The sequence below is a fragment of the Periplaneta americana genome, chromosome 5, assembly GCF_040183065.1.
Source record: "Periplaneta americana isolate PAMFEO1 chromosome 5, P.americana_PAMFEO1_priV1, whole genome shotgun sequence".
NCBI classification, from domain to species: domain Eukaryota; kingdom Metazoa; phylum Arthropoda; class Insecta; order Blattodea; family Blattidae; genus Periplaneta; species Periplaneta americana.
Window position 1 is genome coordinate 70,023,907 of NC_091121.1, and position 27,594 is coordinate 70,051,500.

Consider the following 27,594-nt stretch of genomic DNA (forward strand, 5'->3'; position numbering starts at 1 on the left):
TACCTGTTAAGGTTTATCTTGTCTCAGTAGCAATGAAATCAAGTCCCTTCAAATGAGGGTGGAGATTATAGGCGGGTTGTAAATTTTCAGGATTCCTTTCAAAACCTTGTTATTGTACAGGCTACCGGAACTCAGTTTCTTGAAAGACAAGCTCAGTGACGGAACTATACAGTACGAAGAGAGATATTTTGTTACTTTATTTTGCGCTACAGAATATTTCAACTAGTCCCTTCCGCCACTGGCATCGCTTCACTCCCCCCTTCGCAATAACAACACAGAAGACGTAAGACATATCTCCTTTCTATCTCTCTTCACAGTGAGACAAGATTCATCACACAGACTTCAATAGGAAAGATAGGAGAAAGCTGGGTTTGCAGTGAAAGACCTACCCGTAGGCAGAACACTGAATGAACAAATGTACCATTGACACCCTGATACTAGCCTCATAAAAACATTTGCTACTTACGGTACGTACTGTTTAGCGACTATATAACTCGATAAAATGAGAGTTATACGTAAACAATATATGGAATGGCTGTTATAGTACACATGCAAAGACAAAGGGGATGAACTACAACCTGCTGTAACAAGTTTTCCATCGTCGCTACAGCTCTTCAAAGTTCCAAGTCCTAAGAATAGTTTTACAGTGCAAATAATATAGGCCTACATACATGCATGCTGTATCAAATCTGCATGTGAAAGCACATAAATTTTACATTTGACGCGTAAATAATTTAGAGTATCTCTCTACGCGTCCTTGAGTTTAAAATCGTGTGCTCGTGTAATTTAGACTAGAATAATAGATGTCTCTTGTTTGAACTTGCGTCGCTGTCACATGTTACCGTTTGGAACATGACAAAGGCTGCAGCTTGGGCAGTGCAGGAGGCCGTCCGCCTACCTGCGCCAGACCCTGGAGACGGTGAGAGAGCGAGCGAGGAGCAAGTTTTATCAAGGCTTTCCCTATCTCTGCTCCTTCATAACCCCGGGGGCCGGCCCCACTCATTCATCCACCCTCGGGAGCCGGGCTGCTTGACCCCACCGCTCAAGGGCGCGCCATTGTAATGCACGGCATTGTCCAGTTCGTCTTACCTTTATCTGCATCGCAAGACAGTGCACCGTGCATTCCATCTCTAGGTCAGGGCTGTCCAGCTGCATCTGTCATATCAAATTGCCAGTATTGACAACTTTAACGATATGTCAATTGTTTTGGAGCATTTTTTTAGTTCTTGCACAGATGTACACTTTATTTGGAAAAATTATTATTATTATTATTATTATTATTATTATTATTATTATTATTATTATCCGTGGCGCTACAGCCCGTGAAGGGCCTAGACCGACCAGCAGGCTGCTGGCTTCACGCCCACATGCCGAAGCAGAGGTGGACGATCATCCAATCATAATGGGGGAATCGTGTAATAGCACGAATGATACCCCCAGCAGTTATAGCTGGCATTCGCAACCGAATTTCGCTACCTATCGTAGCTCCCCAAGTGCATCACGATGCTGGGTGGGCATCGGTCCCATACACTGGCCGAAATTTCATGAGAAAATTTCTTCCCCTACGAGGACTCGAACCAGCACGCATTCCGTACCGCGAGTCCTAGGCAGGATGCCTTAGACCACGACGCCACGGCGCGGGACTTATTATTATTATTATTATTATTATTATTATTATTATTATTATTATTATTATTATTATAGCCTATTAAAGATGAAACTATAGTCCCGTCGCTCTTATTTCCGGCAGCCAATCATGTTGCAGGTCGGCGACATTTAAACGTGTGCGTCTTGTGATTCGCTGACGAGGCTCGATAAATACTTAATATAATCGCCCGCCATTTGGCTCTTTCGTTGGCGTTCGCAGAAAGCACACGAGGACGTTATTTGCCGCTCAAATATTTGCTCAATTACAGTGCGTTTGGTTTATTATCATAGGTGCTACGACATGATAATGTTTAACGGTGTGGCAAATAAAATCCTCGTCTGGTAGCTCGGGAACGAAAGAACAAAAATGGCGAACGATACTACGTACCTAGACTTCATAGAGCTTTCACTTCCTAAGACGTAAGCAAAGAGGAGTCACACCGGGAATAACAGCGTCGTGACTATAAGAGTCCATCTGAGAGAACTTTACGTTGATTTCCAACTAAGCGCATTCCCAACCCACATCAGAAGACTAAGCTAAGGTTCGCTAAGAAAACCACCAAATGCGACCTCTGCCACGCCGAACCTGGACGTCCTGTGTGATATTTGGAAACACAAAAATATAGGTCACACTTTTACGGCTTAGATAGTGGAATTATTGTGCACGTCCCAGCTCTGGAACCATGGCAGGAAATAAAATCACTTATTGTTACTTGGTAGCAATAATAAACCACATAATTATAAAGTGACGGGTAATTATTATCTCCTGCACGACGGGGCACACAAGACGGCTCCGCTTACCCTTTACACATTTCAGCTAGTGCTGACGACCACTGGAGTATAGCAACGGCGAAGGAAGCTTTTAATAGAAAAAGGAACATCTTTTGCGGATCTCTGGAAAAAGAACTAAGGAAGAGACTAGTGAAGTGCTTAGTGTGAAGTGTAGCATTGTACGGGTCAGAAGCATGGGCATTACGACGAAGTGAAGAGAAGGGTCCAGATACATTTGAAATGTGGATATGAAGAAGGATGGAGCGTTGTGAAATGGATAGACAGAATAAGAAATGAAGCTGTGTTGGAAAGAGTGGGTGAAGAAAGTATGATGCTGAAACTGATCAGGAAGAGAGAAAAGAATTGGTTGGGTCACTGGCTGAGAAGAAACTGTCTGTTAAAGATGCACTGGAAGGAATGGTGAACAGGAGAAGAGTTCGGGGCAGAAGAAGATATCAGATGATAGACGACATTAAGATATTATATGGATCCTTTGAGGAGACTAAGAGGAAGGCAGAAAATAAGAAAGATTGGAGAAAGCTGGGTTTGCAGTGAAAGACCTGCCCTTGGGCAGAAAACTATGAATGAATGAATGAATATCTCATTAACGCACCCTTACAAGAAACTTTCGCCCCTTTCTCTACGAATCACATTCTATGCAGACATGGAGCTGTGACATGGACAGTATCTTTGTGTGTACGATAAATGGTAAGGACGGTCAACGAAATGACAAACAATGGGATATGAACAAACGAGTGATTGAATAAGTGAATCTATAGGGAAAAGGAAGGAAAAGTATTCTAAAATGTTTAACAGAGACGTCATTGCAAGAAATCACGTAGCTATTAAATCTATGTGAGCTCGTAGCCGGTCGGCCACTTTTCTCAATTCAATGTTCCACTTTCTGAATTTTTTTGAAGCGAACGCAATCTATTACGTTTAAGAAGTGAGTGGAGCTGAGCATTAGGTGAGACATGACAGTAGGAAGACGTGCAGCCTCCAAGGTCGGGATAAATAGCAAGAGATGATTAGGGCAATCCCCAATAATCCACACGTCTTTGAAAGGATTGTATTAAATGAACTAATATTGTTATTAGGGTCTACTTATACTCCTGGAAAGAATATTTTCGTCATAAATTCAATTTGATGTCAGAGTGAAAAAGCACATTGCCAGTGCTGAATTGAAGTAGGCAAAAGTAATGTTAGTACAAAACAATGGAGTTTAAGTATATTTCTTGTGTGTGTTGTGCATACATCTTTACGTAAGACTGGGTTGATTTTCATACGCACGGCCTTGGTATGCATATGTACAGCATGTATTGCTGGTTCCTTCATATCCCTGTTGGAGTTCATCATTGGCCTATTTGGGGATTCTCAACCTGATAGTAGATGAACTTGCAGTGATACTTCCGTGACGTGAAGTCAGCACAAGACGGACCTCCACGTTGAGGCAAAACAAGATATCAACGGTTTTACGAAGCAAAACAAGATATCAATGACTTTACGAACAAACTTCAATGTCATAGAAAGAACGAGAGTACATGACCACTGATTGCTTTCATGCAACGTTAAGCTGCAAGTTTAGTGTACTATGCATCACGGTCGACAATAAAATAAATAAAGATATTGACAGGGGATTTCAGGAAATCCCAATGATTGCGTGAAATGTCTATATTCGGATTAGAGCAATAAAATTTAATATGTGCATTCTTTAACACTGCAGTGTATTTTATTGGAGATTCAACTGCTATATATCCAATATTTCCATGACTATCGTGTGGAAAACCTGTCATGGCAATGAGGGAAATGGGAGGATAACCATTTAACGAGAACGCGTCCCTGCAAGGGAGTTTGGAACTGAGAAAAACTGAATATGTGAGCTCCAAGCCTGTCGGCCACTTGTCTCAGTCCGAGTTTCGTCGTTCCACGGAAGGAACATCAGATAATTTTGAAGGGGAAAGTCTAAAATGGACGTAACCTAACAGCTAGCATATAAGAGGGGGAGAGAAGAATGATAGAACAGCAACAGGACAGGAAAGAAGAAAGATGTTAAAAGTCTGAACGCCTGCACTCTGAATGGGGTTAAAACCGTCCTCGCAAGAGCCCATGCACTGTACAAGTGTCACACTCGATACTCGCCCCAAGTACTGAAAACAATAAACGAAAACCAAGGCCCCGATTTCGAAAGCTTTAATTTGGAAAAATGCCTAAACATAAGGGGATATATATATGTTTGTAATCCATTTCTTTTAGGGCTTATCCCGGCCTTAGGAAAACCTCATACCTCAAGGGACATTAATTAGAGAAGAGAACGAGACGGATCAAGTGAAAAAAAAAACACACACAATTCTGTTTCCATGGTACCATGAGTGACATCAGAGTAAACATTTTATATCAAAACGTTACAACTTTTTTTTGTTTTGTACTTCAAACTCAGAACATTTCACGTCAATAAATTTATTGTGTATTAAAATTTAGAAAGTAATGACTGTCCCTATTTTACAATTTGGCTCAACATCTAGAATATTTGGGGAAACAATCTACAGACTATTTAGTTCAAGCTAAGAAATGAAACTGCAAACTATAATGTGATGGGTAGAAAAGGATGCGACAAAAAAAAACATTAGAAATTCAACTAGGTACTCAGTAGTGCATCAGTGATAATAACAAACGAAGCAGAATTCGATCTGATTTTCGTCGGTGAAATGGGATATTATTTTATTCTCATTCCTTCGGGATTGGGTGTGTCTTGGTCTCGCTCTCTGTTGGCTCGAGCAGGGGCTTAGCACATGTTCATTGCACGCGCAGCATGTCTTTTTCCTTGTCCATGTGCTAAATTATTTACTATTTCTACCATTATTTTTATTAGTATCCCTTGTTCTCTAGATCAGGGGCTCTTAACCTTTTTCGGCAAAGACATAAATTCAACTAGGCGGTAATTTATGCGATTTACGAATATATTTTGAAGTTAAATAGTGCTAATGTAAAACATTCGTATAAATAAGTATATAAATTAATTATATAGCGTTTAATAGTTACTAATAACTAATAAGCAATTTTTCTTTCACGGGAGTGCCAGAATTTTAGTATAATTACAATTTCCTTGCATATTTTTCTAGCAATAAAATTAATGCTATTATGATAATGATGATGATAATAATAATAATAATAATAATAATAATAATAATAGTAATAATAAAATGTAGGCCAAATCATAATCTCCAACGGCAAGAAAGCTTGAGTAATAACTAGACATCGGATCTTAGATACTAGTGGTAGGCCTACTAGTGCTAAAAGCTCTTGAATGTGCAGACATAATGGTGTTCTTATTGCTGTTAATAAGAACGTAGTTCTGAAAAATATTTATAATTTTGAATTAAGTACTTTAATTGACTTTTTTTTTTTTCAATTTTATTTCGGAGAGCTATGGCGACCCATCTCGAAAGTCACTTACTGCGCGCCTGATCTCGATGATGATGTGTCTCAAGAAAAAGCAATATCATTACTAATAGTAGTATCACTTACTTACAAATGGCTTTTAAGGAACCCGGAGGTTCATTGCCGCCCTCACATAAGCCCGCCATCGGTCCATATCCTGAGCAAGATTAATCCAGTCTCTACAATCTCATTCCACCTCCCTGAAATCCATTTTTATATTATCGTCCCATCTACGCCTGGGCCTTCCCAAAGGTCTTTTTCTCTCCGGCCTCCCAACTAACACTCTATAGCTATGCATTTCTGAATTCGCCCATACATGCTACATGCCCTGCCCATCTCAAACGTTTGATTTAATATTTCTAACTATGTCAAGTGAAGAATACAATGCGTGCAGTTCTGCGTTGTGTAACTTTCTCCGTTCTCCTGTAACTTCATCCTTCTTAACCCCAAATATTTTCCTAAGAACCTTATTCTCAAACACACTTAATCTATGTTCCTCTCTCAAAGTGAAAATCTAAGTTTCAGAACCATACAGAACAACAGGTAATATAACTGTTTTATGAATTCCAACTTCCAGCTTTTATAGGAGCAGACTGGATGACAAAAGCTTCTCAAACGAATAATAACAGGCATTACTCATATTATTCTCCGTTTAATTTCGTCTCGAGTATCATTTATATTTGTTACTGTTGCCTCAAGATATTTTAAATTTTCCACCTCTTCAAGGGATAAATTTCCAATTTTTATATTTCCATTTCGTACCATATTATAGTCACGACACACAATCATATACTTCGTCTTTTCGGGATTTACTTCCAAACCAATCTCTTTACTTGCTTCAAGTAAAATTCCCCCGTTTTCCCTTACAGAATAGTAGTAGCACTACTGGTATTAATTTCCTAAGGCAAGGAACCTTAAGTATTGAAATTTTTCTGCAAAACGTCAATGATCCATTTCATACGACAGACATGCTGTGGATGAGATTCGAACCAGAGTTTTTGGATAACGCGTACGTCTGATAAGCTAAAAATAAATTAAATTCTTCTTCTTCTTTCTCGTGATTTCAGGAATTGCTAGTAGTTCCCGAGATTTGTCTACTCTCCCAATGGGAGACATTGCATTTAATCTACTCAAACGTAATGAAATGTAAGTGTAACACTCAGATATTTTTTGTCCACTATAACCGCACTGAGCTCTAAACCTCTTTCCCTCTCTCTATCTCTCTGGGATTGCAACATTATACATAAACTTGAGTGACGGGGCGACCCGACCAGCTTGGAAGGGGAGGGGGAGAGGAATATGGACACTGTTTCGACCACAAACCACTACGCAGACCATGTTACAGGGCATTAAAAATAAAAGAACCAGTGTTCTTAGCATAAATTTTACAAGCGTTAAGTTGGCAACCCTCTTTTGGGAGACTGAACGAATGTGTCATCTGTGAGAAACAGCAAGTACGTCGGTGCCCAGCCTGGACGAAAGCTATTGAAGGAATTTTAAAGTGGATGAAGCCTATTGTACGGACAGGATAATGTCCTGAAAGAGACGCAGGTCTGGTTCCCAAACACATCAAGTGCCTCGGAGGCAAAAGAATCCTAGAGATTCGCAATCCCCTGCCTCTCTTTCGTTCTGACAGCCCTTATTACTTTAATAATAGGGGTAGGGAATCACAGTGTAAAGGAGAGGGGAAGCGGGCTCCCACAAAATGAAAGTTACGGGTTGCTATATAGGAATTTATATAAAATATACATCAGAGAAAAGACCCACTAACAACACATGGGGATTATCCAATTCCGAAGTCTCTCGATTATTGTATTTTGCTCGGAATCCTTGAAAATTAAGGGAAGAACATTCAAACAACATTTCTTCCAATGTAACGCTTTGTTACCTCTTGCCTCTGTATCTCAGCATCATAAAAACTTTAAGTTATTTTTTATTATAAAACATTGCTTATCATTTTAACTGCTTATCATTTTAACTGTGTATTGTTAATATTGTATATACCACTGCCACCGGGTGCTTGCCCACTTGCAGTGTAAATAAATACATACATACATAGCCTAGAGACGGATTTTTTTTGTTAATTTGTATGGTTTATTTATATAGAAATAAAATTAAAACTAAAGCACATGCATAAAGAAGTAATAATAATAATAATAATAATAATAATAATAATAATAATAATAATAATAATTTACAATCGAGGATTGAACACTACTTGCATGTTGTGAATACAGAGTGATTCAAAACAACACGGACAACGCTTAGTACGCAAACTGATCATATTTCAAGAGGAAACCCATGCATGGTGTGGGCGCTATGGGGCGTCGAAGTTTGAGAACGGTTCAGATATGGTGATGGGTGTGCGTTCCACATTTCGTCAAAAAAACCGACAAGATCATCAAATCGTGCAGTACATAACAAAAAGAGTTCAAAATATTCACTTTCTGCTTGATTACAGAGACGGTGCAGAGATTCACGCATATGGTCAAATAAGTGCAGTTGTGTGGTCAGTATTTCAGTCGCTGGGTGGATTCGTGCGATAATGTCCTCTGATGTTACAGGAGTAGCCTACACCATACTCTTCACAGTAACCCACAGAAATTAATCAAGAGGTGTAAGATCTGATGGCCGTGGTGACCATGGAACAGATCCCCTCTACCAATCCATCGATTTGGATATGTGGCGTCCAGGTGGTGCCGCACATTTGCATCAAAGTGAGTTGGAGCTCCGTCGTGTTGGAGCCACATTACCTGACGAACACAACACAAACTACCCAATTAGAATGCCAATCATGGATTATAGAGGGATGTTATTGGGAAAGTTATTGGGAGCAATTTGTTCATCCACTTTACGCTGATAGCTAATGAGTTGCATAACTATTAGGAGACGAAAAACAATCCGAAGAAACTTTGACGTCCCACGGCGTCCAAACCATGCATTTCCGGACGTGGGTTCACCCTTGAAAAATGATCAATTTGCCGTCCCGCACAACATACTAAGCGTTGTCGGTGTTGCTTTGAATCATCCTGTATTATATTTGTAAGGTTCAGAGCATATATTTGGCTTACTTTTAAAACCTCATTATTACATTTAAAGAAAATGCACAAAAGGGCAAAATAACTTCTTATTCTTTTATATGGAAACATTTGCATACTTACGAGGCGCTATCAACAGACACATTTTAAAAATATAGGCTACATATTTTCCACACAACTATTTTTGCTTGTAATTTTCGACTCAGTCATTTCCGGATCAGGGTTCCTTGTCTCAGATTGATACATGCGCTCTTCCTCATCATCCCTGAGGGTTTGTAACACTAGCCCGGAAACACCCTGTATAAATTGTATAAATTTTCAGTTCAATAAACATTTTCATGATTGTTAAAAAAAACATAGTTTTCGACATTCCGGAAAAAATGGATGGGGGATTAGAAGTAAGCTGATAAAATTTATTATAACATTAACTATTGTTTCTGTGTTACTGGAGTGAAAGCATATTCGTTTTTTTTTAAGTGAGAAGTATAAGCTTTCAGTGTTACAAATATGAATAATCCTATCTGTGACAAGAATGTAATAATTTTGGAGTTATTTACCTCTGGAAGAAGAACTAAGGAAGAGGCTAGTGAAATGCTTTGTACAGAGGGTGGCATTGTATTGGGCAGAAACATGGACATTACGACGAAATAAAGAGAACCAACTGGCAGCATTTGAAATGTGGATATGGAAAAGAATGGAAAGTGTGAAATGGACAGAAAATAAGAAATGAAGCTGTGTTGGAAAATGTGGATGAACAAATAATGATGCTGAAAATGATCTGCGAAGAGGAAAGGGAATTGGTTGGGTCACTGGCTGAGAAAAAACTGCCTACTGAAGGATGCACTGGAAGGAATGGTGAACGGGAGAAGAGTTGGAAGCAGAAGATGTCAGATGATAGACGACGTTAAGATATATGGATCGTATGAGGAGACAAAGAGGAAGGCAGAAAATAGGAAAGATTGGAGAAAGCTGAGTTTACAGTGAAAGACGTGCCCTTGGGCAGAACACTGAATGAATGAATGAATGAATGAATGAATGAATGAATGAATGGGTAAGTATTCACAGACCTAAATATACAATTATTAACATTTTGTGAGCGAATTTAATGGATATATTATTTACACGTTTATTTTGTTCACAAAATAGTCCTAATAAATGACACTCTAAGTCTGAGATTACTATAGATATTAATTTAACGACGTCATAACAACTCCGAGGTTTTCCAGCGTCGCTGGAATTGGTGAAGGCGAGGTGATATTTGGCGATTTTCGCCATGGGTTTACAGTTGAGACAAAAGCTTAGAAAAATCCCAACAAAGTAAACAACTTAAACGGGATTCCAACTCGAGACTGAGCGCGGTTTTGAAGCGCGAGCACAGTTCAGTAACTCCTGAGAAATGCCGGTGGCAAAATATAGATATTATAACAATAAATCAACAAATAAATCCATAAATAAATACATATTGCTTATACTTAAACAAATAAATACATAAATAAGTTCACAAATTACCCTGTCGTCTGAACTTCCGCTCATTTATTTAATAATTATGGCTCTGCTGCAGGCTGGGAGAGAACTCGCCTTCAGACAGGGCTTATCGCTGCGGAGCTAACTCATTTTAATCGTCGTTCTTTTTTACTGGGGGTAGAATCAAATAACGAAGTGGGCCGGACTAACCAGAGTTACGCGTTTACGAATCACGCATGTGTGCGTGCATGTCACTAACTCAATGTTGCAGATTTCAGCATCGAGGCACGCTCGACTTGCCGCAGGTGATACTGGAACCCAATCACAGTGGGCCGCTTCATCAGCATATTTGCGTTTTTGACGTCATGGATAATAAAGAAACCCTCAACGTGCGAGTCGAGCCAAAAACGGCGAAAATTTTATTATTCTCACTGTTAGGCCTACTACAAGATAAAAATACATAACTTGAATCTATAATAATAATAATAATAATAATAATAATAATAATAATAATAATAATAATAATAATAATAATAATAATAATAATAATAATAATAAACAATTAATGGTAATACTATCATATCTAGCCTTCTATAAAATTGAGTACCGGGTCTTTCCCGGGGGTAAAAGGCGGTCAGAGCGTGGTGCCGACCACACCACCTCATTCTAGTGCCGAGGTCACGGAAAGCATGGGGCTTTACCTCCATGCCCCCCAAGTGCCTTCATGGCATATTACGGGGATACCTTTACCTTTTTTTTTTACTATCATATCTAATTCATGACACTATAGGTCATTCGTTACGTGATGAAACCTAATAAATGCGTGCGCCGTTAAGGTGGGGGTAAGTGAGCTAGCTAGCTCCAAATAGAAGCATAGCGAGGGAGAGAAACTTGTCAGTCCACTTTCTTCGTCCCTTACGCGCAAGTAAGTTTCACGAGATAAATTGCCTATAACACTTTTTAGTTCTACAGCAAGAACGGCACAAGATTATTGCTTGAAATCGAAATAAAACCTAACCCATATGTATTGCTCTGTAAATCATTTCAGCTACAACAGACAACAATATATTATGTTCGTGTATGTATGTATGTATGTATGTATGTATGTATGTATGTATGTATGTATATTTTTAAATGCATCGTTAAATATTTTGAATAATCACTAGCCATTCGGAAGTTGGGACATTTCTTGTCTCCTGTTGTGCATGACGCAAGACCACTGCTTAAATCGGAGCAGGATATTAACAAAGAAAAAGATACACGCACTCATACGCCTATGGAATGAAGGTAAATATTCACTTCCTCGACGAAAATCGAATCATATCGTGTGGGACACTGATAACTCCTAAGAAAATAGCTTTTTGTGCACCCAAAACGGAATGAATTGCGTGTCGACTGTCCTGCCCGTCTAAGCCGGTCCCACCATTCGCCATACCACACATTTTTCCACAGCCTTAAGATCCCTATATACCCTATCTCTGGTGGTAGTCTACCGTACCTCACAGATTTATACAAAGTTGCCATATCCCCATAAAGGCATAAACAATAAAGTACCTGGGTGGCTCCGGTGCCTATTATGTAAATGACGAATAGTCAGAATTTACCACTATTGTCATCTACTAGGTTTTGGAAAAACCGCTAGGAATATCCAATATGGTGAACGGCCGATTCGGTGCCACTGAAATACAGGATATGCCCTATTTTCCAGAAGGAGATGCTAACGAAATGGGAGTTGCAGAGAGTGTTGGTGGAATGCAGAGGGGAAACACTGAGGAACTCAGAGAGAAACTTTGAAAACTTTGCCTTTGTCCACTGCAAATGCAAATATATTATCCCTGGGATATGAACTCGCGTTCGCGGGTATCGTAAGCCAGTGATGTTCCAAATCAACAACCATGGCAGCTTAAATGTATGTATGGATTTTACGTAAGGTTGCCAACTTTTTAAAAGAAAATACAGGAGACTAAGGAATCGGCAGAATTTCACATAAAAAGTGACAAATTATTGAGTTCAATTATATAAAAAAAAGCCGTTCTACACTTTGACAATTAAGCTTAAATTTAGAGTACGAGAAAGGTTTTGCCTCACGTAATGATCTTTATTCATTTTTTTTTTCACCGCTAGGAGCACTGATTTACATCATTGTTGCCATTACTTATCGAATGCCCTATTATCATTAGACTGTAGTTGGCATTGGCATTAAATGATTTACATTTGTTTGCAGCATAAGTGTTCGCTTATACGGACTTCAGAAGAATAATGACATTTTCTAAGTATACTGTCGTAAGGGGAAGGGAACAGAGACTAGCTGAGCGGTGTGATCTTTGACCCGCTTCTGTAGAGAGAACAGGAAGTATCATGTGTTACTTCTGCAGGTGGCTGAGAATTCTATAACCGTAAATCTTAGCGGGATTCGAACTAAAGTCCTCGTAGTTAATAGGAAACGAAATAAATTGAATAGCAATTGAAGTGTCAGCTGTGAAATATATGGAATTTAGAATAGACGGGTTCAAGACCGGCCTGGAGCATAGATGCTTGTCGGTAATCCATTGTACTTGATATCGTGCGGTAGTTTCGTTCTGACCCCACGTCACAGGAGACGGTAAATATTCATCTAGTGCTGTTGTGGTTCAACCAATAGTATGTCTAGTTTTAATTCCATAGGGCCCAGGTTCGATTCTCGCTTTGTGTCATCTTAAAATAATGGTCATGTATCATGCTGACCATATGATAGAGATGTCGTCAAGTAATTTGTCCGCTTGGTGCGCAGATGGTGGCGGGCGGGAGGACGGGAGGGTGGAGCTTACAGCCTGATCAGTTTGCGAGAATACAGCGCCTCTCATTTATTTTCATGCATTCGCTAAGGCAAGAACGGGATCGAGATGTGGTGGCTATCGTGCCGATACAACTCCTGCACAAGATCGGCAAATCAGCGGACTGCGCCAGCCTCACGTGAGCTGAGCAGTATCGGGGAGAGAAGTGTAGAAAGGGGAAGACTCCGGTCATACGAAACGACTGTTGTAATCAATAATCATTATCGTCATGCATCACTGCCAAAATCAGCAATTACTGTCAGTGTCAATATAGAGTATCCACCAGCCACTGAACGAATATTGCACACCTTTATCACTACCAATGTGGTGTTATAAACCAATTTTCAATACTATTATCACAACCACAACACATTTCAATTCTTATATATACGTATACACGGGGTGGGCAAAATAAAACTAGCCCGCGGAAAATATATATGAAATATATGAATTTATATGTATAAGACTGACGCGGAAATGACCCGACAATGCAGGAAACCGTGCACAACGCCTTGGCAAGAGTTGATGAGGTATTCGGTGAGGAGGACAAGACAATCAGTAGAGGCAGTGCAATCTCCTGGCCACCTCGATCGCCTGATCTCTCTCCCTGTGATTTTTGCCTGTGGAGCAAATTGAAGAGTCAGGTGTACTCAAATAATCCTCACACACTGGAAGAGCTACAGCAGAACACTGAAAACGCTATTGCTGCTATCCCCAGGCAGAGCTGCTACGCGTGTCTCACAATCTGATGACGCGAGCACAGCGCTGAATCGACGTCAACGGTGGCCATTTCCAGCATCTTCTGTGATGTTCATTAAGGTCAGTCTTAAACAGTCTTGTAACTATACATATAAATATATATATATGTGTGTGTGTGTGTGTGTGTGTGTGTAAATATTAGTTACAGATTTTCCGGGCCTATCGACACGAGAAGCAGGGCCGGCAAACGAAATTATACTAAATATGAGGAATGTTACTACAGGTGTGTAGTATTATGTGACAGGTTAGATTAGGTGTGTATTGTGTCACAGGTTAGGTTAGGTTTGATTAGGTGTGTAGTATTACGAGAGAGGTTAGGTTAGGTTTGATTAGGTGTGTAGTATTATTACTATGTTGGCGACAATGAAACCCACTATTACATTAAAGAAATATGGTCGTATTCTTCATTCACTCGCGACGATTTTTGTATAGAAGTAAGGTACGTATTCAGGGCGAGTTGGGTGGGCTTACAACTCTCCCAGTGATCACATCAATTTCTATTAATCAATATTATAAATCCAAGGCATTTTCAAGGTATTTTATCAACTTCCTATAGTGGCTGGGACATAAGTAATATTCACTTTACTTACTTACTTATTGGCTTTTAAGGAACCCGGAGGTTCATTGCCGCCCTCACATAAGCCCGCCATTGGTCCCTATCCTGAGCAAGATTAATCCAGTCTCTATCATCATATTCCACCTCCCTCAAATCCACTTTAATATTATCTTCCCATCTACGTCTCGGCCTCCCCAAAGGTCTTTTTCCCTCCGGCCTCCCAACTAACACTCTATATGCATTTCTGGACTCGCCCATACGTGCTACATGCCCTGCCCATCTCAAACCTTACTGTAGTAATCAATAATCGCTGTCAATCTATAATCACTGTCGTAATCTTTTTTTATTGGGTTATTTTACGACGCTGTATCAACATCTAGGTTATTTAGCGTCTGAATGGTATGAAGGTGATAATGCCGGTGAAATGAGTCCGGGGTCCAGCACCGAAAGTTACCCAGCATTTGCTCGTATTGAGTTGAGGGAAAACCCCGGAAAAACCTCAACCAGGTAACTTGCCCCGACCGGGACTGTCGTAATCAAATATCACTGGCGTAACCCATAAACACTGTCGTAATCAATAATCATTGGCGTAGGACTAATCAACAATAACTCTCGTAATCAATAACTACAGTTAGAATCTACGATCATTTTCGTAATCAATAATCATTGGTGTAATCCATAAACACTGTCGTAATCAATAATCATTGGCGTAGGACTAATCAACAATAACTGTCGTAATCAATAACCACAGCTAGAACTACGATCATTTTCGTAATCAATAATCATTGGCGTAATTCATAAACACTGTCGTAATCAATAATCATTGGCGTAGGACTAATCAACAATAACTGTCGTAATCAATAACCACAGAATCTACGATCATTTTCGTAATCAATAATCATTGGCGTAATCCATAAACACTGTCGTAATCAATAATCATTGGCGTAGGACTAATCAACAATAACTCTCGTAATCAATAACCACAGCTAGAACTACGATCATTTTCGCAATCAATAATCATTGGCGTAATCCATAAACACTGTCGTAAACAATAATAATTGGCGTAGGACTAATCAACAATAACTCTTGTAATCAATAACCATAGCTAGAACTACGATCATTTTCGTAATCAATAATCATTTATGTAATTAATAACCATGATCGTAATCAGTAATCACTGTCCAAGTACACAATCACTGCACAATATAATCAATAAACATTGTCGTAATCAATAATCATCATCGCCATCATCAATCTTCACTCTTCTCAACAATCACAATTAATTACCATACCGCTAACAAACACCATAATTATTATTAGTGTCATCATCTCATACATCATCATCACCAAAATTATAATCGTCATTGTTGACATCGTCTTGGTAATAATCATAAAATATCATTATCGTCATCAATTATCATTTTATTTGCTATCATCAGTATTAATCGTTACCAGAAATCATCATCGGTCATCACATCACCGTTTTCGAACATCATTGATCATTATCTTCATAGTAATAATCACATCACTCATCACAAGCATCTTCGTATACTCCTCACTGTTCGCATTTGGATATTATCACCATTACCTCCATCATTATCATCGGTCGTGAAATTTCACAGCCGACTACATGGACAATACAGGCAGCAGATTTAAAAGTTAGAATCTGAAGTTTATATCGTCAAACAACCCAATTGGATTATAAATAAAACGTATCATTCCTGTTTTATTAGCAGTAAGAAGTTGGCACACAAAACTTATCCAAGTACTTTTAATGAGACTATGTTACATGCTAGGGCAGAAGTGGACTGACAGACAGACAGACAGACATGATCGAGTTAATAGGCATGGTCGCTTCATTATGGAATTCGCATAAAAATGTTTCCTAATGAATAACTGCAGCACCAATTAGCGCTCTTTTTTAAGTTACACTAACAAGCTCTATAGATTTGTCACAGCTGTGTGTGTACAACCGCGTGTGGAAACGTGTTGCACCTAATTATTTTCAAACCCTGTCGCGAATTTTTAAAACAATTTCGTAAATTTGAAAGCGCGAGAAACCGCTGCAATTAATAATTATTGCACTCTTTATAATTATCATTATTAAAATTTGTAATTACATTGCAGTTGCATCAAAACTTTCATATCGAATTCAAACTTTTATCTTCACGAAAACTAAAATGTGAAAGACTTCGGCACGAATCGGAGTCACGTGGTTATCATGGTCTAGTCATGGCCATCTTGACAATCGCCTAATATAAATACATGTTCAAAGTTCTAAAAAACAAAGGAATTGCTATATTAAGCTCATGTTAAACGTGTATATAAACTTGTTCAATGTTGGTCATGTTATGACTAAGAACGTGACGTCGCGCAGTAGCCTGAATGTGAAAATTGATGACGTCATAGTTTCTACTACTGAAAGAAAAAAAATATTCCGATACGCTTATGAAAGCGTAAAAGAACTGAATATCCGCCAATATCGATTTTCCGTCGGTCACAAGTTAATCAATTATACAATCAGGAACGAACATTTGCAGACAAAATCAATGAAAAGTAACTGAACCTGCAAGACAGGTAAATATGTGTTTGCAGTTCTTGTTCCTTAGTTCACAGTCTAGTGATTTTGCTGTCTTAATCTACAAACAAAAGATAAATTTATAAAGATTTGTAATGACTTGTAATAATGGAGTTTCACACAGATATAATTTTATTTACAATTACAATTAAAAAGGGCTTTCATAAAATTTCCATGCGGCCTGGGAGATCACCATAGTTTTAACATAATTTAATTTGTGTGGGACTGCAGAAGTACCAGACTTACTTACTTACTGGCTTTTAAAGAACTCGGAGGTTCATTGCCGCCCTCAAAAAAGCCCGCCATTGGTCCCTTTCCTGAGCAAGATCAATCCAGACTCAACCATCATATCCCAGCTCCCGCAAATCCATTTTAATATTATCCTCCCATCTATGTCTCGGCCCCCTCAAAGGTCTTTTTCCCTTCGGTCTCCCAACTAACACTCTATAGCCTATGCATTTCTGGATTCGCCCATACGTGCTACATGCCCTGCCCATCTCAAACGTCTGGATTTAATTTTCCTAATTATGTCAGGTGAAGAGTACAATGCGTGCAGTTCTGTGTTGTGTAACTTTCTCCATTCTCCTGTAACTTCATCCCTCTTAGCCCCAAATATTTTCCTAAGCACCTTATTCTCAAACATCCTTAACCTATGTTTCTCCCGCAAAATGAGAGTCCAAGTTTCACAGCCATACAGAACAACCGGTAATATAACTGTTTTATAAATCTAACTTTCAGATTTTCGACAGCAGGCTAGATGACAAAACCTTCTCAGCCGAATATTAACAGGCATTTCCCATATTTATTCTGTGTTTGATTTCCTCCCGAATGTCATTTATATTTGTTACTGTTGCTCCAAGATATTTGAATTTTTCCACCTCTTCGAAGGATAAATCTCCAATTTTTATATTTCCATTTCGTAAATATTCTGGTCACGAGACATAATTATATACTTTGTCTTTTTGGGATTTACTTCCAAACCTATCGCTTTACTTGCTTCAAGTAAAATTTTCGTGTTTTCCCTAATCATTTCTGGATTTTCTCCTGACATATTTAGGCCTGCATCATCCGCATAGACAAGAAGCTGATGTAACCCGTTCAATTCCAAACCCTATCTGTTATCCCGAACTTTCCTAATGGTATATTCCAGAGCGAAGTTAAAAAGTAAAGGTAATAGTGCATCTCCTTGCTTTAGCCCGCAGTGAATTGGAAAAGCATCAGATAGAAACTGGTCAATAGAGACTCTGTTGCACGTTTCACTGAGACACATTTTAATTAATCGAACTAATTTATTGGGAATACCAAATTCAATAAGAATATTATATAAAACTTCTCTCTTAACCGAGTCATATGCCTTTTTGAAATCTATGAATAACTGATGTACTGTACCTTTATACTCCCATTTTTCTCCAATATTTGTCGAATACAAAACATCTTATCAATAGTCGATCTATTACGCCTAAAACAGCAATGATGATCCCCAATAATTTCATCTACGTACGGAGTTAATCTTCGCAAAGAATATTGGACGAAATTTTGTACGACGTCAACAAAAGTGATATTCCTCGAAAGTTACCACAGTTAGTCTTGTCCCCCGTTTTAAAAATAGGTACAATTATGGATTCCTTCCATTGTTCTGGTACAATTTCCTTTTCCCAAATAGCAAGTACAAGTTTATAAATTTCGGTAAGTAATGCGCTTCCAGTTACGAAACTAGTAAAAGTAATTATTCACTTGATTCTGTCACGAAATTAAGTTGCATTTTGCTATGCTGTGTGCGTCACGTAACAAGCTGCAAACAGTTACTTAAGCTATGCTACTACTCTCAGTAATGCTGTATCCATGTTCTAAGTCAGAAACGAACCCTGAACTTCATTTCTACGCAAACCATCAAAACTACAAAGTAACGGCCAGCTGCATAGTTTCCACTTTTAGTGGTGTCTATTTCATATACCCATATTGCACGGCCACACGCTTTTGATACTCTTTGGGAAACGCATTCACTAGTCTGGCCTGATCTCTGTATTTATTCCGGAGCTTCTTTAAATTCCCTTTTCTGCAATATTTACGTTTGATTTATGGTGGGACGGCTGATCCGCACGTAAGGGTGCATTCTTCATAGGAAAGTCTCATCCAAAACTCGTCAACCTCTGACAAGAAGGGCACAATCTCCCCCATCCAGGCGCAGTCACTCACCCCTTCGACCTATCTACCCTCGGCATGCTCTCTGCTAACAATAGCATCTCACAGGGATGTCCAAAACTTACTTTTAGATATCAACTAATAATATTACCTATGTTTTACGGAAATTTAACCTCGCCTAGGATTTGAAAGTTGATCTATTGTTATTATCATCCTCTGTGTCTTCTTAGACAGAGGTTTGGTTGAACCCACTTCATGTAATTTTCACCTTATTTCCTTTGTGTATAAATAAATAGACCACGAAATATTTACTTACGGTCTTACTAATAAAAACTCTATATACAGACGTTTAACTGTCTTATACAATGAGCAGCTCGTTTATAAGTCGTATGTTAATTTCTTTACTAATAATCACTTAATACGCCGTGTATAACAGTGTAACTGTTACACAGCTACGTCATAGTTTCGTCATTACTTCATTACGAAAGGTAATAGAATATCTGAAGTTCTCTATTGCATCCGGCAGAGCGCTCTAGTGTTCCGTGTTAAGTACCGATAATACAACTGGCTTTGGTCGATTACCACACTATATTTTGGTCAAAGAGTACAAGGTACAGCAATATTATTCTAATTATTCTATGCTCTTTGGTTTGTTCTTATGTGGTTACAAGGCAACCATCATCATAAAATGACAGTCGATCCGAACAGCTGTTAGAGGAGCAACCATTTTGTCTCTATATACAACGCTTAAACAAGGGATTTCGTGTATATTACTGCAAAGGAATTCCCATTGTATAGTTACAGACAATTTATACATCCATCGCTTATTCACGGTTTATTAGTAACGTTTTCTGTCCCAACTCCACGTAAGCCTCGTATAAAAACTATACACGGTTTATTAGTAAGACCGTTAGAATAACTCCTGTCACAAGAAGTTTTCTATATATTTAATGCTATTTTTGGGAATGAAACGTTAACAGACTGATTACTGACTAGAATTCTTTTTTAATTGGTTATTTAACAACGTTCTATCAACTGCGAGGCTAAAATATAACTTCGTTGGAATTGATGATGCCGAGATGGTATTTCAGCGAAATGAGACCGAGGATTTGCCTTAAAGATATTTGATATTGCCGATTGCTAACGTGCTGAATCGCAGCGTTAGCGGGCTGTTGCTTGCTCCTGTCACATTTCGAACAGCGGCCTACTAAGCGAAACCTGTTTCCAGGCGTACACCTGTAAGTAACAACAAAGAGTACGATCCTCAGCGTCTGATACCTTCCTGTTTATTGATGACATAGCTAATATAGAAACTTCAGAAGACTGTAGATTGGATTGGTTGTATTGGACTGATACATTCCCTCGTAGGCCGTGAGGATAAAGGAAATATTACAGCTGTTAAGTTGAAAAGACGCCAAGCCTACATCGACGGAGGATGGTACTTGCAGACAGGCATATGAACAAATGGGCAAGCAGATAGGCAAGACAACAAAAAGTATATTAAAAACAATTTAGAGCCAAAGAGACTGCTGAAAACATGATTCTTGAAATCGATTTTTTTTACCGAGTCAGAATACTTCCTTCATATTATAACATAAAACATAAAGAAACAACGTGGCTAACAACTCAATTTTTATAAAATGTTACTAAGACGGAAGAAATTTCATTTCTCTTGAAATATATTTTACTCAAGTCTAATAGAATCAAGAGGCACATGTATCACTAACATAACATCAAGAAAATAGAAAGTTCTGAAGAGAACGTCAGCAAGATTGACTTGGTTTTATTCTTAATAAACTTGATGGTGAATCTCGTTATGTGTAAGCACTCCAACTTGGCAAATATCCATAAGTTTTATTACCAATTGTAAATTACGATGCAATCCTGAATTCCAGATACGAGACATTGCTAGAAGACTGTCTAGTCGCCAGATGAATCCGGGTCAACGTCAACTTTGATGTTCCAAGGAAAAATTATCTCGAACAGAAACTCATATAAAATTCGTTAAAATTAAATAAAATTGGCCATATATGTACGAAATTTTAGTAGTGTATTAAAAAAATCTCTTTTTATTTAGTTATATTACCTACGACATTCGTTTCTTTAAATATAGCAACATAATGGAACATAACGAAACACGGTTTTAAGGTCACATGTAAGATTTACTCTCTCTAATTGATGGGAACTAGTTCCGAATAGAAACCAATCGTTAAAGAATTTTTTAAATATTTTAATTCAGTTTTTTCAATGGGTTATTCATAATGATAATGACAATGACAATGACGGTTATTACTGTAGCAGTAGTAGTAGTAGTAGTAGTAGTAGTAGTAGTAGTAGTAGTAGTAGTAGTAGTAGTAGTAGTAGTAGTAGTAGTAGTAGTAGTAGTAGTAGTAGTAGTAGTGTCCCGCGCCGTAGGGTAGCGGTCCAGGACATCGACATCATATCTATGGTTCGGCTTATGGAATGAGCTCTGATTCGAGTCTTCATGGGGAAAGAAATTCCTCATGAAATTTCGGCCAGTGTATGGGAGTGGTGCTCACACAGCATCGTGTGGAATATGTGAAGCGAAATCCAGTTTCGGAAACGAACTGTAACTGTTGACCACACGATACAACAGCTGAGGAATAATAATAATAATAATAATAATAATAATAATAATAATAATAATAATAATTCGTGGCGCCCCAGCCCACAAAGGTTCAAGACCGATCAGCCGGCTGCTGGTCTCACGGCCACATGCCGAAGCAGAGGTGGACGATCATCCGACCAGAATGGAGGTATCCTGCTATAACCTCTGCAGTTGCGAGCGTCTTTAAATAAACCATAATTTTTTTCTACAAACATTGAACCAACAGACTTAGAACTACTGTATTGAGATGTATTAAATCATGGAATAATGAGATATTCTAATCAGTATGCGAAACATATTTACAAGTACCTACATAATTTTCATTTTCAAAATTTATAATTTTTTTTCTCCTACTTTCGATAGGCATATTTGATGACATGAATTATACATGATACATGATAATGATACTTTGATAATGTGCCATCCAAATCCATGGCGCTACAGTTCTTTGAAGGGCCAAGGCCGACCAGCCGGCTGCTGGCGTCACGTCCACATGCCGAAAGAGAGGTGGACGATCATCCAACCAGAACGGAGGTATCGTGTGTTAGCACGATGATCACCCAGCCGTTATAGCTGGTTTGCGAAACCGGATTTTCGCTACCTATCGTAGCTCCTCAAGCGCATCACGATGCCGGGCACCGGTCCCATACACTGGCCGAAATTTCATGAGAAAATTTCTTCTCCCATGAGGACTCGAACCAGCGCGCATTTCGTAACGAGAGTCCTAGGCGGGATGCCTTAGACCGCGACGCCACGGCGTGGAACGATAATGTACCATGTTGTTCCTAATATACTTAACTTAATTTAAAAAAGTGCAGTTTTTACAAAAATACATGAACATTAATGATGACATTACAATATTCACACACAAGTGTTCATTTAAAAGCCAATAAAAACTTTTAAAACTGGCGGAATATTCACAATAATCAATAGGTCTGTAACAACCGAATCAAAATTGAATGCTTAATAACTGAATAAAATATAAAAATCAATTTTTAAGTATTTTTATCGTCTGAGTCCCCATAAGAACAGATGACCTTGAAATCCTAAGTTCATGAAATTAGTGGCATAAAATCGAGGTTGTATTGTAAATTCGTTCGATTTTCATATTTTATTCTTGGAAATTTAATATAGTGACACAGCATGTATGGAGCGAACATAGACAACGAGATAGCGAGACACAACGTAGTTAACAATTTTTCATTTCATTACTTCGTTCAAAGTGCAATATGAACATTGAATTTAATATTTCAGCATCACGCAAAACATCCCTTGCATGTTCGCTTTCCTAGAAATCAACAATCACGATAAATAACATATATTTTTAATATGACTCCGAATTTATGCCCTGTGTAGGCCTATCCTCGTAATCCATGGCGTCGAATTTCAGAGCGAGGGTTCGATATCTAATTGCTATCAATGTAGCATCGGCGCTGGCGTCGTATTGCTGGAGGCGTCTTGTTTCCCCGCGGGTTTATCGTTACTCAAGTCATATTTCAAGCCTCTAATTGCAGCAGCAACTCGAACCCACATCTTGTCATTGTAATTATTCCACATAAACGTCGATTGCATTTCCAAATACCAGCGCGTCTCTTCTGTGTTAATGCAATACGATCGTTTCATTATTTTTTGTTTTGCGTTCTTTTGAAAGTTATTAATGAGAATTCAAATTGCCACTTTCACATTAATTAAAATAAATGCTTAATTTTAAAATTTCGAGAGTTGGCGGACAATATGATAGAAAACACACACTAGTCTACATTTTATTTTAACTTAAGTAAATTATTATAGATTTATTAATTTGTCCTACAGAATAATATCTGTAATATCGACAATTAATATTTATTATTATTTATATTTATATTTATATTTATTATTATTATTATTATTATTATTATTAATATTATTTGTCAATATTACAGATATAATTCTGTAGGACAAATTAATAAATCTTTAATATTCTCATAGTTGCAGTGTATATATTTGTACAGATTACTGTGCACGTAACTGCTGAATCCCGGTCAAGCAAGTCACTCAGCTGAGTGCAATCCTGGTATAATGGCGGTCGACATTGGACATATACGTCAACATATATGCCTAACTTGGAGTCAGGCCACAAAGGGAAACATTGAAGGAGGAGGGTTCGATCCGATACTGTGGATTGAATTCGGCGTAGCTCAGTGGTCAGAGCGCTTGGCACGTAGAATCAAGGACCCGGGTTCGATCCCCGGCGCCGGAGCGAATTTTTCTCCTCAAATATTAAGTAAATTAATTTAATTCAGTTGCGTAGCCTATGTGCCGTATTTATAATACTAAAGAGAGATCCAATTTATGATTAGAGAACGAGAGGTTTTGTATAGGGAAAGTTGCCTAATTCCGTGGTACTTTTTTTTTCACTGAATGTCACGGAGTTATGTATCTTGCTAGGAAGTTCACCCATGTCTCAAAAGTAGGCGAAAGATGCACTCTTTCGAGAAAGATGTCTGGCGCTATGGTCGAACGGCAAAGCTTTGACTGACATTCAATTTTAAAAAGTATCACGGGATTAGGGGTATCACGGAAATAGGCAACTTTACCCTATTTGCGAAGACACCTTTCAATAGAGTTTTAATTTTGAAAATAACTTTCCACTAAAAAAATCTGCCTAATACTATGCCGAACCACTGCGTTAGAATGACAGACACCACTGTGCTGTGCTGTCCTGTCACGCGCTGTTCGCCCTAAAGGTGATTGCGCTTTCGAGAGGAGGTGACGTTAAGTGCCAATAACACATTTTAACGATGCATTGCTTTAGCCCCACTCTTTGAAAAAAAAATATTGAATGCGCCATACTATAACCAGGAGCAAATGACAATGCTACCAATACCAATCCACCAATGAAAACAATTACCACTACTAAGTCGACTGGAGTCTGCTTTGATGAAAGTTAGGTTATGTTCTTGTTGTTTTGTCTGCAAGGTGTTTATTGTTTTGTGTTCGTGTGTGTCTGTTGTGGGTTTGTTTATTTTGTTTATGTTTCTTATTATGTCTTGTCTTATGTATTCGTGATGTTGACTTTGTGTGTTTTGTATTGCTGTTTCTATGTTTATGATGGTTTGTGTTTGTTGTTTTGTACCTGTATTGTTTTGGTGTATGTTGTTTCTTAATCCTTTTTTCTAGTAGTTTAGTTTCATTGTGGTTGAATGTTATGTTCGTTGTGTTGAATATTCTTGGGTGGAATTTGTGTTTCGTGGTGTATGTTGTTGTCTGTTGTGTCTTTAGTGTGGCTAGTTTATTGTTGAGTCTTTTTTTTTCTGGCTTATTTCTGTTATTACTTCGTTTGTATGTGTTAAATTAACAGTTGATAGATATAAATTAGGATAATAATTTAAAATAGATTCACGATAAATGTGTTGTAAATAATTTTAAAACTGCTCTTAACAACATTGTTTAACGGAAAACTGTGTAACGTCTTCAGAGATTTCAACCCACAGAAATTTAAACTACATTCTAGTGAATGTTAGGATTAGATATTTGCTTAGGTTATAATGTAGAATACATTTCATGAAACTTGTTAATAGTAATATAAGATTGTATTTTAGTATTTAATTTCAACTCATTGCATTTCATTCGTTCATGTGTATCACTTATAAAACTTTTTACACATTTGTTGAATATATAGATTTGTAAAATTGTATTAATTTCATAATTGACACGTAAGACTAATTCATTAGGAGACTTCATTAATCAATATCATCATCATCATATTATTATTATTATTATTATTATTATTATTATTATTATTATTATTATTTACTTATAACCCTAACATACCTATCTTAGGTAAAATAGGGTTCTCTGTAAAATTGGAGTATAATAAATAAAAGTCGACTGGAGAGTAAATTAATATTATATAACTTCCTGAGTCCTGAGACTCCATTTTTTTGTTTACTTTTAAAGTTCAATATAATTCTACACTTTAAAAAAGTCATTGAAACGAAGAGAAAATGCTAAAAAAAATCTGCAGGTTACAGTTAGGGCACAAATGCATGTATATTATATTCGGGTCTCTGCACTTACAGTACATCTTATATAATAATTTGTTACCCTTAAAATATAACGTTTGCTGTGTACTTACTTCGAAAGCATGTCCTACGGTGCCTTGGCGTTGAGTTGCTAGTCACCTTTTTCATTTACATATCGTTGAAACATGTACTGCAATGACTGAATCGTTCTTCTTGTGCTTTCTGTAAGTTCCAAGAGATATCAGGAACTTCACAAGTACAGAAAATAAATGATCGATAACGATTCCACCTAGTGGCAAATTTGAAACTAAATGCATGTATGAAACATAGTATACTATACTATAGGACTCAGGAGGATAAGAACTACATTATCGTCCAAAATTGTAACTTCATATCTTGAAGAAAATTAATCCTAGCAATACCAACGGGGGGGGGGGATACTTTGTGCCCATCTTCTTCAAAATTTATATTTTAAATATTATGTAATTTATATATTAAAATTACGAAAATATTATTACTGTATGTTATGTACCCTTCTATCTTATTGTGTTATTGTTTAATAGTTCTTACTGATAGTTTTACTAAAATACGAGAATATGTCTAAGTGGACAAAAAATATTCCCCCCCTTGATAAAAATATACAAATCGCAAAAATGTACATATCAGCTTATGGCTCCCCATCACAGATTTAACACTGCCTAAAGCAAATGTAGCACAGTCAAGCACAGTTATCTAACGAGGTGGAACCTTATTAAATCGTCCTGGAACGAATGCATTATTGTTTTACTGTCTGCCCTGTGTGTAATACAAACCGCTCCTCAAGAATAATTGAAATCGCTTATGTCCACCATGACTTGATAACCTGAAATCTGACTAAAATAATCATACCCGATCTTCAATGCAGTGCTGCCTGCCTACGTAAGGCAAGAGCTAAATGAATTCTATTGCCATCGAACTACCTACTGAAATAACGAAAATACTGGCAATACTAAATTAATGTAAGAAGTACGGGGAATTCTCGACCACACTGTATATGAAGAAGGTGACGTTTAGATTGTGATGGTTAAATGCGGTTAAAATGTTTGTGCCTGTAGCATAAACTGCAGGCTATAATTTTGTTATGTTGAAAAGAAAGAAGGGGTTGAATAAATTTAATCCAGACGAACAATTTACCTGAGAAAAAAAGCTTTAAGTTGGCGAAGGAAAGAGAGAAGTAACATCCTATCTGCATCTTCATTTGTCATTGTTTTTGTGCTAATATATCAATTAAGCTCTTTTCGAACAAGTCTTATACTTTTCTGTTCTTGGATTCTAGTTTTTTTTTTAACTCTCTTTCCGGTGTCTATGTTGTAGTTGTTGGGGATTTTTTGCAAAATGATAGATTTAATCCCTCTTCATTCCCTTCGTGAAAGAGATAATATTTATATCTCTAGAAGTCGTGAGAATAACAATTAAAATCTAATGCATGTTTATTTCTTACCTAATACTTCACAGTTTAACCTATGATTCACTGCTAACAGTCAGTGACGTGTAGATAATCAGAAAATTATTCTTACCACCGCTTTTTACTGAAGACACAAAAAGCTCAACTAATTAAATAAAAGTATAGAACGTAGTAATAAAAACTAGTTAATCACCAGCGAGATGTCTTGCAAATATCCGAGCAGCTTAGTGCATGACAAATATATGAGAATAATTTTTCCACATGATAGTGATTCGATCTTATTTTAATAACAAGATTTTTTATCCATAGTC

At 37.7% G+C, this 27,594-nt stretch overlaps 1 protein-coding gene and 1 non-coding gene across 2 annotated transcripts in view; one reads left to right on the forward strand and one right to left on the reverse strand.

The window, feature by feature from the left end:
* LOC138699819 (protein Wnt-5b-like) overlaps positions 1 to 27,594 on the reverse strand; it is a 2,020,855-nt gene that overhangs the window by 1,132,922 nt on the left and 860,339 nt on the right. The window lies entirely within an intron of this gene.
* On the forward strand, positions 24,002 to 24,074 carry TRNAT-CGU (transfer RNA threonine (anticodon CGU)). The gene has a single exon. It is a non-coding gene; the product is annotated as a tRNA-Thr (tRNA).